Source organism: Sinohyriopsis cumingii, chromosome 2 (assembly GCF_028554795.1).
Source record: "Sinohyriopsis cumingii isolate HCF-2022 chromosome 2, ASM2855479v2, whole genome shotgun sequence".
Taxonomy (NCBI): Eukaryota; Metazoa; Mollusca; class Bivalvia; order Unionida; family Unionidae; genus Sinohyriopsis; species Sinohyriopsis cumingii.
The window spans coordinates 168,606,316-168,631,503 of NC_142962.1; the positions used below are offsets into that span (position 1 = coordinate 168,606,316).

The following is a 25,188-nucleotide window of genomic DNA, read 5'->3' on the forward strand; positions in this document are numbered from 1 at the left end:
TACATTACAATAGCATATAATGAAATTAAATAAAATTAAGAAAAGAACAAATGAACTAACAAACAATGCAAATAAAGACATACAACGTGTAACAAATACTTCAATGACTATGTGTACGAAAGAAAATAGCAAAATAAAATACTACCGGTATCTAGGAACGTTTCTCTTTGCATGAAAATTAACAAATAATTTAATTATCAAAGTTATAAAATGAAAATTTAAGAGGAAGTAAAATATTTTAAACAAAATAACTGAATGTTCCAAATGTATTCCAGATCATCAAATATTTTGGTTTGCCAACAGCACTGATGTATCAAAATGTCATTATCCTGAGCTATGAATAAATTCCCACTAGTCCAATACATGGGTCGGGGGACTTGCCCCTCCTCCAGATTTCACCTCTCAACATATTTTAGCCTACATCCGAAAATTCTTAATAGCTGACCACATTTGTCTCACCCAAAAAAAGAATAATTCTGCAGGTGCCTCTGATATAACAGTGTAGCAGAAACTAATGTTGGGAAAGAGAGCAAGGATCATTTGTTTCATTAATTTAATTTGTACAGTATAATTTATATATATGTATATTTAGATAAATGTAAAATTCTATATTTTTCATTTGCACTACCCCTTTCTCAAAGCAATGAATCTAAGCTAACAGTTGGATATAGCATTATGCTTCGGTATTTTTATCACCATCTCACTGCTGAATATACTTGGGACAGAACATGAAGAAATGTAGAGTGGTTTGTATTTTACCACAGAAACAACAAATATGAATTGAACACAATAAAAATAAGCAATTAATGTGCTTGGTATGTAGTTCATCTATGATATAATAGCATCTCTTTACTTCCTGCATAAAGATTCAGCTGAAAAATAGTTTTAAAAAATAGGCCAAAAAATCAAATAATTTTGTTAAAAATTAAAAAAAGAAAAGATTGGAAAGGCAAAAGATGATAGTATTTAAAATGCATTAGAGATGCATGTATTACAGTAGACTGACAAAGGGAAAATTTGTATTCCCTAGCAAAAAAAAAAAGACAAAATGTTATTATGTTCCCCTGATGTTTATGTACTGTATGTCCATATTCTGTTTTTGTGGTTTTCATCGACTCCCACGCAGACATGTCTACTTCTAGGCCGAAACATCAGCCCCTCCCCTGTTATGATATTGATTTCAGTTTAGGAGCTGGTATCACCTATTCATTAAAACATTAAAAAATCTGCATACAATTTTGGCTGCACATATCGATGTACATTTTATACACTTACTGGTATTTCTCGTGGCTGTGGAGCTACGGTCATCTGAAGGGTTCTTTTGGTGGCATGTACATTATATTTCCGAAGCAAATCCTATGTTTGGTGACATGTAAATTCACATGGAATAGCCCAACCATCTGTCCTGTGGCCATTTAGAATTTCGTGCTTGATATGGCTGTTACCAATTACCAGTATATGTCTAAAGTGTATGCAGGTTTGTTCCGGAAAGACTTGCATGCAGCAAAATTGCACATTTTAATGAACAGGTGACATCAGACCCACATATTGTCCATCAGTATCAACACAGATTTGGGGGTTGATTAAGCAGACTAGTCTACATGATATAAGCCCTGCAGGATCAATGCCTTTTACTTCTCCTGAAACCACCGATCCCTGTCCCCCTTGTTTTCTGTACCTATATGTGTGTAAATGCTAATATTAGTAGAAATAATCTTTGAAAAATTACAATATATATGTATGTATGTATGTATGTATATATATATATATATATATATATATATATATATACATACAGTGGAGCCTCGTTAATCTGGACTCCGTTTATCCGGAAACCTCGCTATCCGGACATAATTCAACGGGAATGGAATTCCTAAACATTAATTTGCTCCGTTAATCAAGAAATCTGCGTTCCGGATCCGGAAATCAAAATCGGGGACCAAAGTGTAAAATTACATTAAAACTTGTCTCGATAATCCGGAAATAATCTGTCCAAAAATAAGAAAATTTGAAAATCATATGTGAAAATACAATCAGAAGAATAATACATAAAACACAGTAGTGAAGCCCTTGAGAATCTATGGTCACTATCAATAACTAAGTAGCGTGACCATATTGTAACCAGCAATTGTATAAACAATGTCTGTTTTAGCTAGTCACTGACAGGGGTGTTAATAATTAAATAAACTCACTGGGATCTTATCGTCCACGCTTTTTGACATAACATATGGTAAATAAATTAAAAGTGTCATTAAGCTTCTTTGTTGTTTACCAATTGTATGTAACAATCACAGTTTATTGTTTGCTGTTCAAATACAGTTGACATTTTTAAGCTGTGGACAGTATAGGGCGTCATTTTCGAATAAAATGGGGATGCCAATCATTAGCAACTGTAAAATATGACATATAAAAATGACTGCATTTTATTAGTTTACCATTATGCATTTAACTGGGAGATAACACTTCTTCAGGAAACTGACATAATAAATGTATGTACAGTACATACATGTACATGAACATAGTGTGATGTGTTCGATGTGTTAATTGTCTAAACTTCTATTTACTGTATATGTACGTACAAGCACATGCTATAATAATGTGAAATAAACACAAATTAATAGATGTATTCATTAATTTATTTCAACCATTACTGAATATACAGTACATTACATTTAAAGCTAGCATATACATGTACATATATACGGTGTGATGATATCGTAAAATAAAAAATGTGCATGATTCAATTATCCGGAAAACTCGTTATCCGGACATATTCGCTGGGAACGAATGTGACCGGATTAATGAGGCTCCACTGTATATATATATATTTAGTCAGGTACATGCCATGTTTCTGCAGTATTGGTCATGTGGTTTGTTTCTTGTGGTAGTCATTTTGGTTCACAGCATAAACCTACTATGCATGTGTGTGCTCTCTGCAAAAATTAGCAAGGAAGAAGTTATCATTTCTTTCTAAGAATGTTCAGTTTGAAAGCCTGAAAACACTATTTTGAGACCTCTTCAAAATAATAAGAGAGGTCTATAATCTATTTAAACATGTCGACAATTAATTTATGGATTTGCTGAACGAATACCAAATTAGAGAGGTCTCTAATTCTATTAGGGAGCTCTGCAATTGAATCTCTCTTTATTCATTTGCAGAGGTCTCCAATTCAATTGAGGGGCCCCAAGTGGCCGAGTGGTCTAAAGAGCTCTCCGTTACGGATCACTGACATCTCACCTCTGTCGGCGTGGGTTCGAGTCTAGGATTCGGCCAATGTGGGTATGTGAGAAAGCTTGCCAGTAGCTTCTCGTGGGTCAGTGGTTCTTTCCGGGGATTTCCCAGGTTCTTCCTCCACCATTAATACTGGCCGCCATGCATAGCCTATCGTGTACTGAGAAATGGCGTTAAACCCCACAACAACAACAACCAATTCAATTAGAGAGTGTGGTAATATACGGTATTAACATTCTGTAACTACAAATGGTCTGACAGTTACAGGTCACTCAAGGTCAGCTCCAGGCTCTCACTCAGTTTTAATCAAGCCATTAAAGTAGTTCGACCAAACTATGTTTTGTGTTATTTAGCAAAACATAACAAGGTGTGAGAAGTATATCTCCACAACTAAAATTTAAAGTTAATGTTGTGACATCATGTTAAACCTCAATCAACCACCTGAAGTGGACTTTAATTCCCACCATCTTGCAGAAACTTGGAGGGGGTGGAAGCAGACTATGCAGTTTTACTTAGTTGTTGTGCTTGCAGATAAAGAAGACAAAGAAAAATTCAGTGCATTTCAATATGCTATTGGTCAGGATGGTAGAGACATTTACAACACATTTACATTTGAGGCCAATGAAGCTGAAAAAATGATCCACTGATAAAAAAGTTTGTGGATTATTGCAGTCAGAAGTAGAACATTACAGAAGAAAGGCACTGATTCAATACAAGACACCAACAAAAGAATGAAAGCACTGACCATTATGAAAATGGTTGCAAAGAACTACAAATATGAAATGATTGGAGACAGAATTGTCTGTGGGACTAATTCTGATAAACTAAAAGAGAAACTTTTATGAGAAGATTAGCTGACACTACAAAAAGCACTTGCTATCTGCAGACCAGACAAAGAATCCAAAAAGCAGATTCAAAGTATGCAAAATGAAGCAGCTGCATCAGAAGTTCATTGTGTGAAAAAGAGGAAAAAAGAAAAGAAAACGGAATTGGAAATGTTATATATGAAATCAGACTCCAGATTATTCAACTGTGGTAAATGTGGCAAATTACATGCAAAAGGTAGGTGTCCAGCCTATGGAAAAACTTGCTACAGGTGTCAAAAACAGCATCATTTTCTAAAATGTTGCATGACAAAATGGTTGCATTGTATGCAAGAATACTCAAGTGAAGTGGAAGAAACATCTTTTGTAGGAACAGTGACAAAGGCAAACACTGAAATCAGTGACAAAGAATGCTACGTCACTCTGACTCTTCATGGTACTGATGTCAAATTTAAAACTGATACTGGCTCGCAAGTAAACATCATTCCAAATCACATTTTTTAAAACAATGAACACTGACAACACTGAAGTAAAACCAACCAAGACCTGTCTCACAAGCTACTCTGGTGACAAGCTAATTGTCATAGGCAAATGCAAATTAAACTGCATGAATCAAGAACTTGATTTTTATATCACAAAAACAAACCAACCGCCTATTCTTGGGTTCATAGTGTCTCAAGATTTGCACTTAATACAAGTTGTTTGCAAAGTTCACAGGAATCAAGACAATCATATCGTGAAAGAATTTCCCAGTGTGTTCAAAGGTCTAGGATGCCTGAAACAAAAATACCATATAGCAATTGACAAAAGTGTGAAACCTGTTATTTAAACCTGATAATTATCAATCGACCATGGAAGGTTCCTGCTGCTTTACGAGAACAATTTAAATCAACTTTGGAAGAGACGGAACAGAAAAAATGTAATACACAAAGTAGATGAACCAAAAGAATGGGTCAGTTCATTAGTAGTTGTTGAAAAACCCAAATTTGTCTAGATCTGAGAAATCTGAATCAAGCTATCAAGTGAGAGCATTATCAACTTCCTAAAATTGAAGATATAACCACAAGGATGGCTGGATCTAAGGTTTCCTCCAAACTAGACGCCAATCATGGTTACTGGCAAATACTCCTAGATGAGAAAAGCAGTTACTGACAACATTTAACATTTGGTAGATACTGCTACTTGAGAATGCCTTGAGAATGCCTTTTGGTATTAAATCCAAGAATTGTTTCAGAAATGCATGGCACAGTGTTTGGGGGACCTGCCTGGGGTGGAGACTGACATAAATGTTTGGGAACTTGAAAAGGAAATCATGATGGAAAACTGGAAAATGTTTTAAAGAGATGCCAGGAAATAAATCTGACACTGAATATGGACAAATGCCAAACTGGACTAATAGGAGTGTGCTACATGGGACACATATTGACATCATCAGGTATTAAACCTGGCCCAGGACAAAAAGCAATTATAGTATTGCCCGCTCTGATGGAAAAGAAAGAAATTGAAAGTTTACTGGGTACAGTCAACTTCCTAGTAAAATTGATCTAAATATGTCTACAGAGACAGAACCAATCAGAGCACTTTTGAAAAGTCACACTGAATTTTTATGGGAAACTGCACAGAAACATACATTTGAAGAGATCAAACAGATTCTAAGCAAAGAACCTGTGTTGAAATACTTTGATGTTAAGAAGCCTCTCGTTGTTAGTTGTGATGCATCAAAATCAGGACTTGGAGCAGTGTTAATGCAGCCAGGCAAACCCATAGCATTTGCATCAAGGTCCTTGACAGTTGCAGAAACAAGGTATGAACAGATCGAAAAAGAACTGCTTGTTGTGTTTTTTGGTCTTAAAAGATTTAATCAATATACTTATGGTTGTCAAGTACAAGTTGAATCAGATCATATACCTCTGGAATCAATCCTCAAAAAACCTCTATCTGTAGCACCACCTAGACTTCAGAGAATGCTTTTAAGACTGCAGAAGTACAGTTTTGACTTAATGTATTGTCCAGGAAAATAGTTAATTGTAGCCGATACTTTGTCAAGAGCATACACATCTGAGATGAACATGGATAGTGAAATATACAGATTGCAGATACAAGCAATAACGAATGGAACTAAATGTGATAATAAAATGACCAAATTATGAGAAATGAGCTGGGATGGCCAAATGATAAACATCTCATACCTTTTGGAATCAGAAATTTCTGGAACTACAGAGATGAACTTCCAGAAATGGATGGGTTAGTTCTATTTAATACCAGATGCTCTTCAGAAAGAAATGCAAAAGAATTTCACAAAAGTCATATGGGCACTGAGAAGACAAAGCAAAGAACAAGAGACATTATGTATTGGCCTGGCACGAATGCACAGATTGCAGACAGTATTGAATTGTTCTACTTGCCAGGAATACAGAAAGTCAAATCAAAAAGCATCATTGTTGTCTACACAACCTACTGCACCATGGGAAATGGCTGGAACAGATTTATGTGGAATAATTACAACTATGTCTTAATAGCAGACTATTGCTCCAAATATTTTGATGTTGCCAAGTTAGAAAATACATGAGCAAGCACAGTAATCACACACACACAAGTAGTAAGGAGTGATAATGGACCACAGTTCTCAAAAGAATATGGTCAGTTTGCTAAAAACCTGGGGATTCAAACACACTACATCAAGTCCCAAGTATCCAGTCCAATGGTTTAGCATAAAGAACCATTCAAACTATCAAAGGAATTCTCAATAAGGCAAAGAGAGATGGAAAAGATCCATATTTATCTATATTGGAGTATCAAAATACACCAATGATATAGGATCTCCAGCACAAATACTGATGAGTCAAAGACTTCGATCAACTTTACCTACTACCAACATACAACTACATCTGCAAGTTATAAAAGAAAGAAACCAAAAGTGGAAACAGGGTGAAAAGAAAATTCAGCAAAAAAACAGTATGACAGAACAGCTAAAGAGCTTCTAAATCTGACTTCTGGAGACAAAGTAAAAATCAAAAGACCAGATATTTGGGAACCAGCTGTAGTCATCAGAAAAAGTACCACCCCAAGGTCGTATGATGTGAAAACCCAGGATGGTGTGATATACAGGAGAAACCAAAGACATCTGTTACAAACAAAAGAGACATTACCAGAGATATATAATACATATTTAGATACTAACAAGGAGGTCACTGAACTGAATGATGAGATGACATTAGTCATCAATCAGCCAAACCAGACAGGAGAGGTTCGAAAAAAGAGTGGACATCTAATAAAAATGCCTGTAAGATATAGAGATTTTGTTATGTGAACTTGAAAAATTTTCTCAATTAAAAAAGTGTGTCTTGTGATTATTAAAAACTGGAAGGGTTTTAGGGCTTAATAATACATCTGTTATACCACATCAGTTTATATGCAGTGGTAACAACTGAATTGAAGAAAAAAAATATTAGGACTGTAGATTTTAGTGGCAATACCAATATATCACCATGTATTTGTTTTCATGAGATTAAGAATGGTTGTGAATATAATAGGATTAGAACCTAATTTTAACTACAATTAGCAGAACTTTATCAAGTTTGAATATGTTTACAAATTTATTAAAAGAAAAGGAGAAATGAATATGTGAATTTAAAAGAAAAGCATAAAGCTCATTTTTAGGGGGAGTTATGGTAATATATGGTATTAACTTTCTGTAACTACAAATGGTCTGACAGTTACAGGCTCTCACTCAGTTCCCCCCAAAGTGGTCAGAGCATCTGCCTCAGATGCGGAAGGTCGTGGGTTCGATCTCCGGCCAAGACATACCAAAGACTTACAAAAATGGTACTAACAGCTGCCTCGCTTGGCGCTCAGCATTAAGAGGTTAGTGTTAAGATTGGTCGTCCTGGTGTCAGGATAATGTGACTGGATGTAGCATGATGCCCCAGTGATAGACATCACTATAAACTGTCACACTGCAGACATCATAGCGATATGATTTTTTTTTTTTTAAAGCTATGTCAAAAAGTCCAAATCACACAAATACAAATCAACCCCACAAATCTGTGTTGATACTGACGGATATGTTGGTCTGATGTCACCTGTTCATTAAAATGTGCAATTCTGTTGCATGCAAATCTTTCCTGAACAAACCTGCATACACTTTAGACACATACTGGTAACAGCCATATTAAGCACAAAATTCAAAACGGCCACAGGACAGATAGTTGTGCTATTCCATGTGGATTTACATGACACCAAACATATGATATGCTCCGGAAATATAATGTACATGTCACCAAAAGAACTCTACCTAGCTGCACAGCCATGAGAAATACTGTAAGTGTATAAAATGTACACCAATGTGTGCAGCCAAATTTGGATACAGATAATTGCAGCTTTTAATGAATAGGTGATATCAGCCCATCACCTGAAAATCAACATCATCAGGAGTGAAGGGCTGATTTATCTGCTTACGTCCAAGTAAGCCAGCAGAACCTAGTTCTCGACGTGACAAAAAACCCACCTATAGGCTAACAATCATAAACCTACTCCTACTTTGTAAGATATATCATTTGTTGTTTATGTTTTAGTGCTACATCTTACTACCCAAATAATAGCCTTGTATAGTGTATTCCGATGTTAGTTGACATCGGAATGAGTAGCCAAAGTTTCAGGAATATCTCACACACTTGGCAGCCCATATCAATACTCTTCCACAAATTGATACGTAATTAACATACTTACTGTGCTGTTTTTATCCTGGTGGAATCAAAATATGACACTAGCTAATGGACACATTTTCATGTTCCACTGACATACATTTGAATTTGTTTTCGAGGTATGCCGAATTATGTTCAAGTAGGTTCATGTTGGGGATATGTTCCTTGAACGAAACAAAACGTTTCTTACAGTTCCAATAGGTATAATACATTTTTATTCGTTTTGTTAAAGAATATTTCAACTTAACCCGATTTTGGCATTTTCCAGCCAATTGAAATGTAGGCCAACAAAACTTGAAACCAGGTCCATTTCTTTTTTTGCGACTTTGAATTTGTTAGAGAAAAGACATCAGGGTAAGTAAAGTCTGACAAAACATTATGAGTTTACTTTGTAGAAAAACGTCGTTGTTGGTCGCCATTTGTGTGAGATATTCCTGAAATTCTGAATTTCGTTACGCTGTTAGTCGACATAAAACACACTACACAACGCGGTTAGTTAGGCGGTAAGACCCATCACCCTCCAGAACAAAAATATTGGGTGACGTGTCTTACGTTGTATGACTATCATAAACCCACCCATAGGATTCGTTACAAAGAAAATTAGTAGTATCCGTCCATGAATCAAGGGATGGGGGGGGGGGGTCTAACCTGTGTTATATTGTTACATGTTAGACCCCCCTCCCCTGATTCATGGATAGTGATACTCCTAATTTTCTTTATAACGAACTCCTGTGAACACATCTATAACAATCGTATAAAACTTAGCTACGATGTCGTAGCCTCAACTTGAGTTGTTGTGGTTAAGGCTACGAACTGATCCCATATCATGTAATGGAGCAAAAAATATCATCACTAAAGTCAGAAAAACAAACAGTGTAAAAATCAACTACATAAGTATAATCATGTTGTGAAAGAAGTTTGGCTTATTTTGAATTTATTAAGCCCTTACACGATAAAATAAATTGGTATGGTTACTGTAACTCCATACTGTCCGCCATGACAGATAACGCGAGACTCTCGCCGTGACCCTTTTTCTACGTAAGGCTTGCCAGATCATATTTTGGATATTCTACGCTATATTTTTTCAATCAAGTGCGAATAATCGCTTCTTGGTGAATTTCGAAGTTGCCGATAACCCGTATTTACTTTTAATGCGCAGAATTTCTGACCCAAACGGCGCCAAATTTTTACTACGATTTGTTTACATTTCCAAATAAGGCGTCAATGTCCTTATACGGCTCATAAACAAACGAAGCTGAGAACGGAAGTAATCATTATTTGAAATAATATGGCGGACGATCTAAACGAAAATATCGGCTAAAAAAAGGTAAACGAGATTTTACAACTATTTCTACAATAATTTTCAACACTTCCTGTATTAAATAAGAGGACTACTCAATTTATTGGATTATATGCAAGGAATATGTTTAAAGTGTTATTATAAGGCTAAAAGAACGCCGGGTGTGATTCACACCCGGCTTGCTCCATTAACACGTATATGCTCATGTTAGTACCCTGTCCACGAGGTACGAGTAAGGGTACTAATATTAGTACTATATAAAACTGTTATCAATAAATATCGAGTACTACAGTAGCAATTAGAACCATGCAGTTGTTATAAAACGATTAGTATTCACAATGTCATGTACAATGACCAATATGCGTTGCTAACTCGCTCACCTGATGGTATGTTAGATCGCCGATGAAACAGGAAATTATTGATACACGACCTCCGGGCACCTGCTACTTCTCACGTGCATGTTGTTTTCAACATCCGGGTTCTTAAAGCATTGCACTTATCAAGTATATTTTAAGTCCGGAACGAAATAGTCAATTTGAAATCCATTTCTTGCTTATTTCGATATTTTTCAATATTTTCTATGAAATTACATGTAAATCTACTCATATTAATACAAAATCTGATAAAAATTGGTAGATATTGTTTTCTTTTTCCCCAAAGTTTAATATTAAGGACAGCTACGATTAAATTATTCCGTTTCTTTACTCAACATACATTTTGGCCTAAATAAGTTGCAGATGCTGGTATTCACATATAATATATACATGCATGTGTACTAGAAGGACGATGTTGAAGTGGACAATATTTCAGGCTGTTCCGTTGTATTTTATGTTTTGCTTTTGTGAGGTCGTGGATCATATAGAATACTGTTCGTTTTTTCAAAACAGAGCCCCTATTCCTCAGCCGAATCTAAAAAACTGCACATGGTTCAAAGAGAACAGTTGTTGTCAGCAGGAAGAAATAGATGCGACATTTGGTGGGGTGAAGCCGTTGTTAGGGGCCTCGCAGTCCTGCCAACGATACACAAATTACCTCATGTGTTATATTTGCGCGCCATATCAAAGTATCTTTTACAGGAGGGAGAGACTGGCTGTTTGTGAAGAATTCTGCAATGTTTGGTAGGCAAACTACTGATTAGTCTAATGAGATCGAACTGTTTTTTTTATTTGGTCGTGATTGCAATCAACTTACGACCAAGTAAGTAGTGATTAATTATTAATAAGCCCACAGGGGCAGACATTGTTGTTTAAAATGTACCAGTAAAAAGTACATGTACTGTATATAATATGTAATACATGTATATAATATGTAATACATGTACTATATATGGTATATGTATTATTTATATGTAAATCTGAAGCCCTGAGACTGACCCTAATAAGACCATGGATTGTTACATTTGAAACAAATTTTGATTTGAATAAAAATGTTGATATTTTGATATAGCATTTTAAATTTAAGTGATGAGGTTATTATTATTATTATTATTATTTTTATTAAACCTTATTATATTAGATTTGATGTTACATTTGCCACTCTTTATGAATTTAGTTATGTATAGAATATAGATCTAGTGTTCCTCCTAATCAATGTCGAGGTGAGATAAATCGTGAAGGAGAAAGGGTCTTTAATGTGTAAAACGACTGGGATGAAAACTGTTAATGATAGCTGTGGAGAGACACAGGTATAGTGAAATGCACCTGTGTCAAAAACTCAGCTTCTTCAATTGATTTATTTTGGCTGATCCAGTGATGAAAAGAACACTGCATCTCAATTTTGAGGTACTTCATGCTGGTTTTTTTTTTTTTTTTAGGTCGATGGCTAATCCCAGCTTCCTCTGACCCATCCCACTTCATTTTTAATATTTGGACATGTATGTTGTCGGGTGTAGGGTCAGAGGAAACTCAGACTAATCGATGGCCTGTATTATAAAGTGATGACTGTTGTTGTTAGTAGTAGTAGTAGTACAGCCAAACTGGTCTTAAAAGTCTCATATTTGAAGCTTTAACTTATCTTATATAACAATATTACACAGATTCCTGTAACTTGAATTGAGAAGAAATTAACTTTTTGTACCAATCTTAAGTGGCCATTATCTCCAAGATGGCTGCTTAATACAGAGTCAGCTGGACAATAAGAATAATACTAATTTTTGTTATTATATTATTAATCGATAACTTGCATTTGCTTTTCATTAATTTAAGCTCACAAAACATAAAGCTTTCTCTTTTTTTCTCTCATTCTGCAGTCTCCTTTTCTGTCTCTGATACAGACCTTTCTATATATTAAATGTAAACAAAAGCAATTATGCATTTTGTTATCCTTCAGTACAGTGCTTTTTATTTATAATGTTGTTATCCTTCAGTACAGTGCTTTTTTTATAATGCTGTTATCCTTTAGCACAGTACTTTCTATTTATAATGGTATTATTCTTAAATCCAGTGCTTCCTATTTATAACACTGTTATTCTTCAGTACATTGCTTCCTTGTTATAACACTGTTATCCTTCAGTACAGTGCTTTTTTGTATAATAATGTTATCCTTTAGCACAGTGCTTTCTATTTATAATGGTATTATTCTTAAATCCAGTGCTTCCTTTTATAATGATGTTATCCTTCAGTGCAGTGGTTCCTGTTTATAACTGTTATCCTTCAGTACAGTGCTTCCTATTTATAACACTGTTATCCTTCAGTACAGTGCTTCCTCCATCAGTACATTGCTTCCTATTTATAATACTGTTTATAATACTGTTATCCTTCAATGCAGTGCTTCCTAGTCATACTGCTGTTCATGGAGGTATACAAGACTTATAAGTGAGAGAACTATTTACTGAGTCATATACCAACAAGACTATCTTGCATTAAAATAGAGATATTATATAAAAATCACATTAGTTATTTCTTATTAGACAAGAATTAAAATAAAGCAAAACAATTATAATGGGAGTTATAAAATAAAAGTCAGTTTCATGGGATCCATTACTAATCTAGCATTTTAAAATGGATGGTTCTTTTGAGATGGATCATTGTATATAGATAACCTGAGTGAAATATAAATTTAATTTCCTTTAACAGACTGGAAAATTAGGTTTTCTGTAGCAGATTTTGGCACATATTGATATATTTTGTACCATGTGGTTAGAACAATTAAAGGCCTAATTATTAATTGAATATGTTTAAAAAACTGAATCTTTTGAAGGAAATAATGACTTTTAAAGGTTTTAGTATTAATTGAATATCTTTACAAAATGAATAAATGGGAGCAAATAATGACATAGGTGTGAGTTTTAATTGAATTTGTTACACAATGAATGTTTGAGAGCAAATAATGACAATTAAAGGTACAAGTATTCAGTGAATATATTTACAAACTGAATTTCTGGAAAGAAATAATGACAAAGGTATAAATATTCAGTGAATATATTTACAAACTGAATTTCTGGAAAGAAATAATGACAAAGGTATAAATATTCAGTGAATATATTTGCATACCGAATTTCGGGCAGGAAATAATGACAATTAAAAGTATAAGTGTTCAGTTAATATATTTGCAAACTGAATTTTTGGCAGGAAATAATGACTATTAAAGGTGTAAGTATTAACTGAATATGTTACAAATTGAAATAATGACAAGCATATTGTGCTTAGTGTTTCAAGTGGACAAAATTACAAACTCAATGATTGTAAAAAAAATCTGAAGTAGATGTGTAAATAAAGAAGTTAAAACTGTAAGTAGAGAAAGATTGAATTGATATATACTTTATGCACACAGGTATAAAAGGCGTCAATATTCCAGTTGAGTTTCTTATATATTTCCATCATATTTCTAAGCAGATCTAAAAGGCATCTCTAAAACAAACTGAATTCCTTATATATTTCCTGCATATTTCTAAGCAGATCTAAAAGGCATCTCTAAAACAAACTGAATTCCTTATATATTTCCATCATATTTCTAAGCAGATCTAAAAGGCATCTCTAAAACAAACTGAATTCCTTATATATTTCCTACATATTTCTACACAGTTCATGAAAGTATTACTGTACTAATTGGTTCATTATATATTTCCTTTATACCTGGTATTTCTACACAGATCTAAAAGGCATCATTATACTAATTGAGTTCCTTCATATTTCTACACAGGTCTTATAGAGCTTCACTATACTAATTGAGTACCTTAAATATTTCCTTCATATTTCTACACAGGTCTTAAAGGGCATCACTATACTAATTGAGTTCCTTAGATACATAATAACATGTCAGAACAATCACCTTTGTATAGTGGTTTACAGGGACACAATGGCCAGTCTAATATCCACTCAGAAACATTCCTACATAAATGTGATGTGTATAATGATTACAGCTTTCCTTGGCCAGGTATTTTCTAACCAAATAATGGTTTCTAATTGCTTTAAGCAGTCATTGGAGCATGACTGCAGTGACTACTTCCTTCAGGAGAAAGACATTGTTTAGATAAAGGAATATCATGTGGATCTATGTGAAAACATTTCTTATCTTGTTTTTATCACCATACTCCTGTCACATTGTCAGTGTAACTCAAGGGTGGCAGTTAGGGCAGAGGGTCTAAACTATTCCTTTGCTGGATGGTGGGAAAAGTTGTGATGTTATTGCAGCAGAAATGGAAGTCAGCTTTTGTACTTGTGTAGTAATAATAATAATAATAATAACGATAATAATAATAACATTAATGGGGGTAACTCAATTAATTGCATAACAGAACAAATCTAACTTGAAGTCCTCTAAGATGTGTTTACAGACATATACATAGTGCAGCCAGTCAACCCATTTCACACAGAAATGCTAAATTATATGATTATATACACACATTCATACACTCAGTCATGTACCCAGAAATTACAGCTCTGGTTTTAATAATTAGAAATTGTTACCACACTAACAGATAAAATTACTATCAATGTTCACTAGCCAAAATTAAAACTCATGCATAACACATACCAACATATTGTTATAACTCTATGGTCTTAAACTATGTAACAAAAAGAAAAAACCCAAAAATATTGGTAAAATCAACAAATAATTTATATCCCCTGAAAACAAAATGAAAATTCATTATTGTGCATTAAATCCCAAATACATGTAATCCTAAAGGTTCTTTCACAGCTACAAAAGTATAGAATGTTCAAGTTGAATTCCAATAATCTTGAATGTCCTGGTGTACCAGTAGTCTAGAATGCTGTGATGTGCCACCATGATATAATCCAGAATGTCTTTGAATGAGTCCTCAGTAATTCCAAAGTAGTGTTTTAGTCAATGAGCACTTTGTAATTTCAATGAATTATTTAATAATTCCTATCAGATTATATCTGAAAATAGCTATAAGTGAGTCCTCAGACTGATCATAAACAGGAAAGAATAACTATTTACCAAATATCATTAAATAAAAACTGTCATTTGACCCATGACACAACAGAATGTTCCAGAAAACTAATCGTTCTAATGGAGAATTACACTATATTATAAACATGTTCACTTCAAGAACCTTCTAAAGTTAGGGCTTGAACTCAAATTCAAGTAAACATCTTGTTTACTTCTTAGAATCATCATAACAATCAGTTTGGCAAAAACTCCATTTTCACAACTGTCAGTCATGGACATGATAAGAGTCAGGTACTTAATATAAACTAATTATACATAACACCTCCACTCATAAAGAAAAAGATTTATACAATAAAGCCTTTTTTACATGCTAGTCAAATATACATATGACACAATTATAATTATAATTACATATGAAGATGTCTTCAGCTTAATTACACAAAATATACACAAAATAAAGCAATATAGTATTTCTAGACAGTGCATCTGCAATCAGATTATATTATCCCTTAATGTACCTAATGGGAATATTGCATTCTTGCAGCATCAGGATCCATTTCAACAATCTCTGAAATTTGATTTTTGTTTTGGTAATGAAACTGAGGTGGTTGTGATCACTAACTGGAGAATGAGCTAAACTAACATACTATTCAGAAAGCTCATATCAAACCCAAACATTCCTTCTCGATTGTGGAATAATTTCTCTGTTGTTTATTGTTTTTGAAAAATAACATGCTGGTTGGTCCACAACATTTATATCTTCTTGAATCATTAGTCCACCAACCCCTACATCACTTGCTTCAACAGAGATGTTAAATGATTTAAATTTGGAAGAGCTGGTGTACCTATATATACGGTCTTTAATTTGTCAAAAGATTCCAGACATTTGTCTGATCAATGAAACTTGGATTTCTTACTCAACAGAATTGTCAGAAGCTTGACAATTATTAATAAACTTTAGGAAAATTTCCAATAATATCCACCCCAAAATTGCATCAGATGTTTTTGATTAATAGGTACTGGGAATTCAAAGATAGCCTTTACCTTGACTTTTACAAGTTAAACTTTACCTTGTCCATCAGTTTGTCCAAAAAATGTAACACAAGCACAGCAAAATGTTACTGACATAAATTAATGCATATGTTTGCTAATTTGTAGAAGGCTTGTGGGTGTTGTCAATATGTTACTGACATAAATAAATGCATGTGTTTACTAATTTGTAGAAGGCTAGTGGGTGTTGTCAATATGTTACTGACATAAATAAATGCATGTGCTTGCTATAACTGTCTCAAATGAATTCTCAGTTTAGAGAATTAAAGGCAAGCAAATAGTAACTAATCATGATTGATGAAGATTAAATTAACTTGCATAGGATAAATATATTTTTTCTTGTACCAATATGAATGTTGATGTGGAAAAATCTATTGAGTAATCATTTTAGCCCAATTAACGAAAACAAATTGTCTCCAAATTGTTTATGTTTTTTATTTTATTTTAATGAATAACTTTTTTATAATGTGTCATTTTTTGTGTCCTAAACATTTTGTTACTTTATTTATCCACTTTGTTTACTCTTCCCACCTGAAGCTTTCAATATTTCTGGAGTAATCTAGCCAGGTTGATGATGATGTTTTATTCTTTGCATTTTTAATGATCTATATTGATTGACTACATTCGAAAACAAGTCTTGGAAGTTTGTTGATTTCAGTTTCATTCAGTTCTAGATCATCATGTTGTTTTATTATAATGTAATGAAGATGTCAGTGTCATGAACTTGGTTTTATGTCAATTTCCAACTGTCAGGGGTAGTGTCATGAACTTATTTGTATGTCAATTTCCAACTGTCAGAGTAGTGCCATGAACTTATTTGTTGTCAATTTCCAACTGTCAGAGTAGTGTCATGAACTTATTTGTATCTCAGTTTCCAACTGTCAGAGTAGTGTTATGAACTTATTTGTATGTCCATTTCCAACTGTCAGAGTAGTGTCATGAGCTTGTTTCTGTCAGTTTCCAACTGTCAGAGTAGTGTCATGAACTTATTTCTATGTCAATTTCCAACTATCAGAGTAGTGTCATGAACTTATTTCTATGTCATTTTCCAACTGTCAGAGTAGTGTCATGAATTTATTTCTATGTCAATTTCCAACTGTCAGAGTATTGTCATGAACTTATTTCTATGTCAATTTCCAACTGTTAGAACAGTGTCATGAACTTATTTGCATGTCAATTTCCAACTGTCAGAACAGTGTAATGAACTTGTTTCTATGTCAATTTCCAACTGTCAGAACAGTGTAATGAACTTGTTTTTATGTCGCTTTCCAATTGTCCATAGATACTATAACTACTGCAAATGGTGAATTTTAGATTTTGATGCCTTCATGGTCAAACATTTAGTTTATCCCTCACTAATGAGCAGACCAGAAGCCCCAATGTTCTCACAGTTCTCAGTGTCATCTTGTACAGACAAATCAAGCTCTCTTATTGCAGCTCAATGTGTGTCAATACAGATTAAAAATAAGTCCCTTAACATCACTTACTTTGTCATCATAAATAGACAAATGTATATAATTTATACACAGATATGAAAAATGTACTATTCTATCCCTAAGAGTGATGAGTGTATAGGCTTTGTGCTCAGATATGAGTGCTACATGATTCTATCACTAAGGGTTATCACAGTATAGGCTTTATGCACAAATATGAGCACTGTATGATTATATCACTAAGGGTGATCACACTATAGGATTTATGCACAAATATGAGTGTTGTATGATTCTATCGCTAAGGGTGATCACAGTATAGGATTTATGCACAAATATGAGCACTGTATGATTCTGTCACTAAGGGTGATCACAGTCTAGGATTTATGCACAAATATGAGCACTGTATGATTCTGTCACTAAGGGTGATCACAGTCTAGGATTTATGCACAAATATGAGTACTGTATGATTCTGTCACTAAGGGTGATCACAGTCTAGGATTTATGCACAAATATGAGCACTGTATGATTCTGTCACTAAGGGTGATCACAGTCTAGGATTTATGCACAGATATGAGTGTTGTATGATTCTATCGCTAAGGGTGATCACAGTATAGGATTTATGCACAAATATGAGTACTGTATGATTCTGTCACTAAGGATGATCAGAGTATAGGATTTATGCACAGATCTGAGCACTGTATGATTCTGTCCAAAGTTTTGGTTTCTCACTGCGTGTAAACAAATACCATCCTCCAAATGAGCATGACCATTGACAGCAGCATTGACCCCCCCCTCCCCCCAGTGTTCTATGACTCCTTGTCACAAAACACCTAAAATTATAATATTGGACCATGTCGTACATAAGATATGGTTAAGTATGATTGCAGTAATATACATTACACATGTGTACAACTGAGTTGGTTTCATTACATATTAAATCATTTCAATGAAACTACTGTATGAGATTATTATTATAATATGAAGCCATATCTGACAAGAACAATCACACTGAATTATAAGAACCAGAACAGTACTCATCATTCAATGCATGCAATGTATAATTGAATTTAAAGTGTCTGTTCATTCATAAAAATGGCTTACTTAAAACACTGTACCCTATCTCATAGCATAGTGTTATGTGACACAGTTCTGACACTCTGTAAAATTTAGAATTAAATTCCAAAACATCCAATATATCAAACAATTCTATCCATAAAACATATAGCAAGAAAGAATACAGTTTTATGTTTCGCATATCTCTACAGCTGAAGATTGTTCCTGTAAAGTGGACAGCTTCCTGACAAAACACATTGTATTGTGATAATGCAGTGAGAATTTATTCTAATACTACCTGGTTGTGGTGAAAGCCCACAACCAGAGAACACAAGGTAATCAGGATTTCTCTTTACAGGCACTTTGCTCATGCACCAATGGGTAAAGTGGACACAGTATTTTGAGATAATCACAGCTAAAATTAGATAACCCTCAGGTGAATGATGTACATTGCAACAAAACCTAATTACAGTTTGTTCATATTTACATATTTATCTACAAACAATTCCATGACACCAGAATGAAGAAAACACATTAGAGAAACAATTTTGCAATGGAGTTTTGTTTGCATTCAACTGAAGTGTAAAATAAATTCCAGATGCAACCTTGTGACAAATTAGTGTATATCGAAGGTACATTGTAAGACAAATTAATGAGTAATGCAGGCACTTATGTAAGACAAGGTTTGGATTTGGATTTTTTTAACGTAGCTTTAACAATTTCTCAGTCATATTGCTACGATGTCTGCAGTGTGACAGTTTTTAGTGATGTCTAGCACTGGGGCATCCTGCTGCAGACATGTAGCATGATGTCCCACCCAGTCACATTATTCTGACACCAGACTGACCAGTCCTAACACTAACCTCTTAATGCTGAGCGTCAAGCGAGGCAGCTGTTAGTGCCATTTTTGTAAGTTTTTGGTATGACTCAGACAGGGATCAAACCCACGACCTCCCGCATCCAAGGCGGATGCTCTAACCACTAGGCCACCGGAGCGGGCCATATGTAAGAGAAAGAGTGTATAATGAAGGTGCTACTGTAAGACAGATTAGTATATAATGCATGGGCATCTGTACGACAAATCAGATTATTTTGCAGGTACATGTGGAAGAAAATGTTTTTTCATCCCACCTGCAAAAAGGATAATGCTTTATTTTTCAGCATTGCATTATTGAAATGTACTCTAAATTTACTTCCATATTTAATTTTACCATTGAAAAACAGCAGTGGTTGCATCTAGGATGCTTATTTTCAAAATACTTGTTCACCAGTTATTTTCCGATTGATATAATATATTTTTAGATGCAAATCTGTTGATGGTAATATCAGTGCTGAAAGAAAGATACTTGCGCATATAAACCTAACAATACAATACTAAAATGTATTTCCATAGCAAAATCATTAAATCATTAGTTAATGTATTGATCAAAATCAATAGAATATTCAGCCTTGTAGAATCTGATCAATGAATATCAACAATTTAACATTTTACTTGTGAATTAATTTCTTGTAAAGTCTTTCAAAATTTATTACTATTTTTAATATTTTGACAGTGTTTCCTAGTGTCACACTTTTACATCAGTCAGTTTCATTTATTTATTCCAGGTTTGAGGCTTGTGGGTCAGCTGTTTTAAAGGGTTCAATCATCAGTCATTTGTATACCAATGGAAGGGATTTCTGCAAGAGTCGGTCATATGAAGTAGACACAATGGTTAACAACAAGTGTTTTTTCTTTGATTCCAATTTAGACAGGAAGAGTTCAGCAGCAACTGTAAAATTCCAAAGAATACATACGGCTGTTATAGTGACCAGCAGTATATTACTAAGTTTTTGTTCATCAGTATGCATTTAGACTTTTTATCATGGACTTGCAGTATATTACTAAGTTTGTATACATCAGTATTCATTTGGACTTAAAATCATGGAGAACTGATAGTCATAATTACTACATAAATGATACAGTTGGAATCTTGTGGTAATACCTTTATATTGTTTTTCTGACCTCCTGCATAATTATTTGGTAAAATTTATGTGTTATTCAGTATAACAGTTCACATTTGTTTTTCCTATGGGAATGAAGATTTAAAGCAATCAACTTATCATTCAAGAAATCTGTCTCATGATGTTTACATAATTTTTGTAAATTCATCTGATGACTCATGTGAGGAGTTCATTGCAGATAGTAGAAGTTCACAATTTGATTAAAATCAGATCTCCACTGTCCTACATGAACACTGGAGAGTGATCCTTTAGGGGTCAGATTCAGGTGACTTATGTTATTACCATAATTGCCAAGTTTATCAGCCAATCAGATCAAGTTTTATATGGTTGCATTTGGGAGATTGAGCAGTATGGCTGAAGGGCATCAATGTTGTGCCAAACAATTTGATTAACTTTAAAATTTCTGAAAGCTGCATTTCCATTGGCTAATACAAAGGTCACCAGGAAATACCCTTAAATTGTTGCTTTCAGTTCTTTATGTAGGATAGTGGAGATTGGTTTTCAGACAGATTGTCGAAGTTCATTGCAAATAAGAGAAGTTCATTGCAAATAAGAGAAGTTCATTGCAAATAGTACAAGTTCATTCTAAATGACAGAAGTCCATTCCAATCAGAAGTTCATTGCAAATAGTAGAAATTAATTTAAAATAGAAGTTCATTGCAAATAGTAGAAGTTCATTGTAGATAGGAAAAGTTCATTGCAAATAGCAGTTCATTGCAAATAGAAGTTCATTCCAAATAGAAGTTCACTGAAAATAGAAGTGCATTACTCCAAATAGAAGTTCATTGCAGATAGTAAAAGTTCATTGCAGATAGAAGTTCATTGCAAATAGAAGTAAATTCCAAATAGAAGTTCACTGTAAATAGTAAAAGTTCATACTAAATAGAAGTTCATTCCAAATAGAAGTTCACTGTAAATAGTAAAAGTTCATACCAAATAGAAGTTCATTCCAAAAAGTAGAAATTCACTCCATATAGTAGAAGTACATTCTAAAAAGTAGAAGTTCACTCCAAATAGTAGAAGTTCATTCCAAATAGTAGAAGTTTATTCCAAATAGTAGAAGTACTTTCCAAAAAGTAGAAGTTCATTCCAAAAAGTAGAAGTTCACTCCAAATAATAGAAGTTCACTCCATATAGTAGAAGTACATTCCAAAAAGTAGAAGTTCACTCCATATAGTAGAAGTACATTCTAAAAAGTAGAAGTTCACTCCAAATAGTAGAAGTTCATTCCAAATAGTAGAAGTTTATTCCAAATAGTAGAAGTACTTTCCAAAAAGTAGAAGTTCATTCCAAAAAGTAGAAGTTCACTCCAAATAATAGAAGTTCACTCCAATTAGTAGAAGTTCACTCCAAATAGTAGAAGTTCATTCCAAATAGTAGAAGTTTATTCCAAATAGTAGAAGTACTTTCCAAAAAGTAGAAGTTCATTCCAAAAAGTAGAAGTTCACTCCAAATAGAAGTACATTGCAAAGATATTCATTCTTTACCTTGAAATGGGTGATAAAAGCTGAAGCTACATCAGTATTTAATGAAATCAAAAGCAAACCAAACCAAAGGTTGCTCTGTATCTTAGATACATTTTAAGTACAATTTTTGTCATGTATTTTATTAAGAGTAGATAAAAATGAATTGTATAAACATTAGATGAGCTCTTTTTTTTCATTTTAAAGCAAACAAATCTAAAAATTCATTGTAAGGATTAGTACATCTAATTTGATGGAGTTTGAGTCATTTTGTGTACTCTCTAACAAGTCATTAACAGAATTTGGTATACTCGATTTTCTGTCTTAAATCACTCCATGGTAAAACTACAGTATTACATGTGAATTGATGATAATATATGCTACAATGGTATATTTGTCGCTAAGATTAATTGATTTTTTAATGCATCCAAAGTTTTATGGTATGCTTTAAAACAGGAAAAAATAAAGCTTTTTTTGTCGTTCATGTAAAAATTTAAGAAATTGTAATAATGACAGTTTTAAACAGTTATTTAATGGCATGTTTTTATTAGATTATTTCTTGTAAAATTGTTAATCTGCATTTATACCTGACATTTTATGTTTGTCACATTCTGAAATAGCAAAAAGCTGCCAATTGAGAAACATATCCATCTATGATGTTTGTCTCATTTTTAAACTAAGGATTAAAATAAATTACTTTTTTGTGTATTTGTTTTGGGGGTTTCTTGACTAGATACATTTTTGTTGGTACTGAAATTTTGTTGAGTGTTGAATGGTCCAGATTTTCCAATAAAGGACCATTCTCAATGTGTCCTTAAATTGGTGGTTTTTAACAATGACAAAATCCATAAATTGGCAACCTATAATATAACTTGGTTTCATGATGAACATGGTTTTTATATATAAATTTTGTTTTCTCAATAATTTTATTTTTATGAGCGTTATATAAGCATTCCATCGTAAAGGTCACAGGGAGGAGTGTTTTAGTGCTTGCTCATGTACTTTAATGCAGGTAGGAGTGTTGTAATGGTAGGAGTATCTTAGTACTCTCACAGATAGGAATGTTTTAGTAGTTCCTCATGTACTTTATCACCATTGGGAGTGTTTTAGTACTCCCTCATGTACTTTATCATTGGTAGGAGTGTTTTAGTACTCCCTCATCCTCTTTGTCACAGGTAGGAGTGTTTTAGTACTCCCTCATGTACTTTTTCATTGGTAGGAGTTTTTTAGTACTCCCTCATGTACTTTCTCACTGGTCAGAGTATTTTAGTACTATCTAATGTACTTTGTCACAGGTAGGAGTGTTTTAGTACTCCCTCTTTCATCATTGGTAGGAGTGTTTTAGTAGTTCCTCACATATTTTATCACTGGTAGGAGTATTTTAGTACTCCCTCGTCCTCTTTGTAACAGGTATGAGTGTTTTAGTACTCCCTCATGAACTTTGTCACAGGTAGGAGTGTTTTAGTACTCCCTCATGAACTTTGTCACAGGTATGAGTGTTTTAGTACTCCCTCATGTACTTTATCATTGGTAGGATTGTTTTAGTACCCCCCCTTGTACTTTGTCAAAGGTAGGAGTGTTTTAGTACTCCCTCATGTACTGTATCCCTGATAAGAGTGTTTTAGTACTCTCATGTATTTTCTCACTGGTGGGTGTGTTTTAGTACTCCATTGTGTACTTTATCACTGGTAGGAGTGCTTTAGTACATCACTTGTACTTTATTGCTGATAGGAGTGTTTTAGTTATTGAATAAATTGAATGACATCAGGTTCAAGGTCCATGATCATGACAATGATTTGTGTACAGTACTTGTGAACTTGTCAACTCAGACATATAAGAAAATACATTTTATGCTGAATCTAGTATGTTAGACTTTCTCAGGAATGTCCAAGATGATTTCAGAACTCCCAGTTTTAAAAAAAATTAGAAAAGAAATACATGTATCTACAAGTTCTTTTCAGCCGAAAGAACATTAGTCTCATTGAGGAACTCTAGTTCCTTTTTTCTTTTACATTCCATCATGTAAATTGAAATTACTTGTACATTATGAAAATACAGCACTTTGCTTTAAGGTTCTTCATGTTAACAATTTCTTCTTATAAGAAGAGTGTGGTCACTGATACCATGAAGTCATAATAAAATCATTTTTACCATGCACTTTTGTGTAATGCAGTCTCACTAGAAGGTGGTATGCAGTATGGCCTCTTTGGATATGATTGTAATGAGGGAGTGCTGTTTTATGTATTTTATTATATGGCTCTCTCACTACAAGGTGATATACTATATGGCATCCATGGACATTATTATAATTAAGAAGTACTGTATCCTGCATTTTATTATACAGCAGTCTCACTAAAGTGGTAAACTGCTTGGCTTCTATCGACAGCATTATAATGAGGAAGTACTGTATGATGCATTTCATTACATGACAATCTCACTATCATGTGATATAATAATAATAATAACAATAATAATAATAATAATAATGAGGACTATGTATAGCGCCTAATCTTTAGAAGCTGTAAGCGCTTTACAACATTAGACAACACCTATAAGATAAAAAAAACATATAATAATATTATTACAAAAACAAACACCATGAAATTAGAAAAACATTAAAAAATAAAAACATGCTGAGAATATTTCAGGTAGGAAACATTATTAGGTCTTTAAGTTTGTTCTTGCAGTCGAAATAAGTGAGTCCATGACTCCCATGGACATCATTATAATGAGACAATACTGTATGATGTATTTCATTATATGACAATCTCACT

General features: G+C 33.6%; 1 protein-coding gene across 1 annotated transcript in view; it reads right to left on the reverse strand.

Moving 5' to 3' along the window:
• Positions 1 to 10,503, reverse strand: part of LOC149806270 (transmembrane protein 220-like) — a 34,221-nt gene extending 23,718 nt beyond the window's left edge. Inside the window, exon 1 of the mRNA XM_089951220.1 lies at positions 10,440 to 10,503. The gene's annotated coding sequence lies outside the window, so the exon portion shown is untranslated. The remainder of the gene's footprint in view (positions 1 to 10,439) is intronic.
• Between the last annotated feature and the right edge of the window lie 14,685 nt (positions 10,504 to 25,188).